Source organism: Myotis lucifugus, unplaced genomic scaffold (assembly GCF_000147115.1).
Source record: "Myotis lucifugus unplaced genomic scaffold, Myoluc2.0 scaffold_20, whole genome shotgun sequence".
Lineage (NCBI taxonomy): Eukaryota > Metazoa > Chordata > Mammalia > Chiroptera > Vespertilionidae > Myotis > Myotis lucifugus.
In genome coordinates this window covers 6,900,717-6,904,488 of record NW_005871068.1, presented here as the reverse complement: position 1 = coordinate 6,904,488, position 3,772 = coordinate 6,900,717, and the positions used below count along the sequence as shown (strand labels likewise).

Genomic DNA, 3,772 nt, shown 5'->3' with positions numbered 1-3,772 from the left:
TTAGTTTGGCATATGTCATCAAATATCTAATAACTCATCATCAAAAAATTTGAAAGTTAATAATGTATAAGATAGATTGAGTCACTAAGTATAATTTGTTTTGAGGATGTTTGCTTTTGCAACCAAGAAAATATAACTAAAAAACACTACGACAAGTAAATTTTTTTTAAGATTAAACATCGTATTTCTATTCAGTCATAAAGTAGTACTATGAAAATATATTTAATAGCAAACTATTTTGTTCATAACATTAGCTATGATGTTGTGCTAAAAATCAAGTAGTAAGATAGCAATATTTCATTAGAGGAAAGCAGGAAAGAAGGAAGACACTATATATCAAACTCTTAATAGGTATTACATCAAAATGAGATTGCAACTTATTTTTTTAAAGTTTGCTTCTTTGTGTTTACTATTATACATAAAATATGGGTTACTTTTATTATAAACATCCCATACACCCTCTGAAAAAAATAAGCAGTTCTAAAAACATTGACATTTTAATTATACATATTATTTTGCTTGAAATTATATGCACCAAAACAAAAGTGCTGACACAAATATTAAGTGACATAACGTGATGAATTTTATTTTTTCTCTTTAGACAATTTTTTCTTTTTAATAACAATAGGAAAAGAAGGATATAAGAAGAAGATGAGTAGACTAGGCCGGGTGGGTCCCTCAGCCCGGCCTGTGCCCTCTCGCAATCTGGGGCCCCTTGCCCTGGCTGCTGGCACCAGTTTTCCTCCGGCGCCAGGAACCCAGGCCTTCGCTCTTCGCCCGGAGGGGCCCGCGCAGTGGGCGAGGGGCTTAGCTCTTTTAAAAATACTTCTGAATGTTTGGTAAATAACCCTATAGGAATCTACTTTCTGGAACATGTTGGTTGTTAAGAACTGATTTGGGTAATCAACAAAATGTATATTAAAATCCTAATCCCTAGAACCTCATAATGTACCTGTATATGGAGGTAAGATCTTTAAAGAAGGGATTACATTAAATTGAGGCAGTTCCAGTGGGACCCTTAGCCCATTTCACTGAAGTCCTTATAAGAAGAGGAATGTTGGGGTCCTGCCCTAGCAGGTCCAGGGGTTCCCAAAGGTGTGGAGGGAGTCAGCGAAGAAGGAATGACACAGAGGCAGCGTTCAGGTGATCATCATAGCCAGGTTCTTTTTTTATTGTCCTGTTACATCTATATTTATACTATTTGATCCTATAAGCATGCCTCTATAAGCTTTTTTTTGCCGAGGAGAGCATGGGGTCCGTTTATTGGGGGGTCAGTCAAAGGGGGAGCTGGCTAGGGTGGGGTAGGGCAGCAACTTGTCTGGCCCCCGAGAAACCCAACTTGAGTCCAGAGTCTCAACCGCTTTGAAGCCAAAGTCTTCCTCCACCTTTATCTGCACGGGGGCCAGCTCCGGAGTCAGCAGGACTCCCGCCCGGCCCCCTTCTGGTGGCACTTGCTGCCTCTTCCGCCCGCTGGGCCCCTCACCAGGGGCCGGGCTGCTGGCTTCTGTAGGCGCTGGCATCCTCCTGGGCAGGGACAGCCCCTCTTTTTCCGGAGGCTCGTTCTCAGTGTTGCCTGGGGTGGGGGCGTCTGTGCCCTGGGGGCGTCTGTGCCCTGGCTGCCCTCGTCCTCCAGTAAGATGGTGAACTGGCTGGCCTGGTAGTTGTCGCCGTAGGAGTCCAGCACCTTCATGAGGAACCTCCGCTCCTGCTGGAGTCTCTGTGTTATCCTCTATATCTGATGGAGCCTGTTCAGGACCCGCTCGATCTCCCTGCAGCGCCGACCCAGCACCTGGTACTTCCTGTGATTGAGTTCCCGTTGGCACCGCCGTTGCTGGCCTCGGGCTGCCTCCTCCTCTTCATCTTGCTCCTGGAGGCTGGAGCTGCCCAGACCCCCAGACATGAACTCCACTTTGGTCTCAAGCTCGCTCTCCAGGATGTGACCACCGAACAGCAGAGGCAGCGCCAGCTCCCAGCAGGGAGGTGCTGAGAACTCCTCAAAGCCCACGGCTGCCATGGACCCCTCTCTCTGCTCCAGCTCCATTTTTCCCTGGCTCCCGGCGCAGAACTTCCAACCTTGCAAGCCTCTAGTTTAAAGTGGCTTGCAAAATGACACAGCCCATCCAATTTCACAGCCAGGCACCCAGGCCCCGGCCACTAAGCCTCCTGGGAGTTGTAGTTCTCTATTTCTGGCTTGCCTCCCTCACCCCACGCCCACCCCAGTCCCAACTGAAAGGCCCTGCTGGCTGGTCTAACCCTGCGGCCAGGCATCTGAGTCACCTTGGGTCTTTATTCCTGTCCCGACACTGCGCCATCTGACCATGGAGACTCTCCTCTTGGGAGGCCCCTGGGTCTCCTTCTGGGTCTCCTCAGCCCAGGCACCAGATCGAGTGCCCCAGCGGTGATGCAGCCCTGGCGCCTGGGTCTCCTTCTGGGGCCTGGCTGCGTCGCCCCCGGGGACCCAATCGCGTGCCCCAGCGGCAATGCAGCCCCGGCGCCTGGGTCGCCTTCTGGGTCTCCTGCTAGGGCCTGGCTGCGTCACCCCAGGGGACCAGATCTCGTGCCCCAGCTGCAACGCAGCCCCGGCCCCTGGGTCTCCTCAGCCTGGGCACCGGATCGTGTACCCCAGCAGCTATGCAGCCCCAGCCTCTGGGTCGCCTTCTGGGTCTCCTGCTGGGGCCTGGCTGTGTCACCACTGGGGTCCGGATGGTGTCCCCAGGCAGCTATGCAGCCCGGCCTCTGGCCCAGCCTCTGGGTGTTCTCCCATCACTGGTGATCAGTGATCTGAGAAGCCAGGCAGGGCAGGGAAGAGGCAGACATCCACCTCTTCCCTGCCCCACCCAGCTTCTCTGATTACTGGCCCAGGGCCGGCAAAAGCGGCCAGGATCTCCTATCACAGAAGCCAGCAAAGGCGGCCTGGCTTGTCAGCGGCAGGCGGCTTCTTCCCTCCTTCCCCTTTCACCTCCCAGTATTGTGGCTAAGTATGCAAATTAACCGCCATCTTGGCTGGCAGTTAATTTGCATATCACCCTGATTAGCCAATGGGAAGGGTAGCGGAGGTACGGCTAATTACCATGTTTCTTTTTTATTAGATAGGATGATGTATCCATACATAGGCACACATGCATACCTATAGTCATGCTTCAGTTAACTTTTCAGTAAATGCTCTAGTTTATTACCCCCCCCAAAAAAAGGCAAATAGTGGGACCAAAGTACTAAATGGAGTTTCAAGGTCAGAAAGAAATGAGACAGAAATGAAGCAATTGAATTTGGGCAAGAAGAGGTCACTGAACATTTGTTAGTGATCAAGAGAGACTTGGAGGGCAAAGAAAGATTGATTTCTGCAAAGTGTTGGCTTGAAGCCAAACTAGAGGGAGGTAAGAGGTGAGTCAGAGAAAGCCTATTGAACAAATAATAAAACTACTTTAAGAACTTAGAGAAATGGGACTGTCATTAGAGTAGAGAGTTGGGATGAATGGGCTATAGTGGGAAGCTATGAGTGCCTGAAACTAGATGTGAGGAAAATAACAGGGCAAAAGTGGAAGTGTTCATAGAGGAAGAGAGCAAAATACGAGCCTGGGGGGTGGGGAGTGGGGAGGGGTGGAATTACTCTATATATGTTATTTTCACAACTTACTTTTTAAACCAAAAAATATTTTCTAAGGACCTTTCAATAACAGTGTACAGAGATTTGTCCCATTCTTTCAAGTACTGATGCATAAAATTCTGTAGAATAAATGACCACTTATTCTTTAAACATTCATCTAGATCAGCG

At 49.0% G+C, this 3,772-nt stretch overlaps 1 protein-coding gene across 1 annotated transcript in view; it reads right to left on the bottom strand.

The window, feature by feature from the left end:
- IL1RAPL1 (interleukin 1 receptor accessory protein like 1) overlaps nucleotides 1–3,772 on the bottom strand; it is a 1,338,708-nt gene that overhangs the window by 486,000 nt on the left and 848,936 nt on the right. The gene's annotated exons all lie outside the window — the stretch shown is intronic.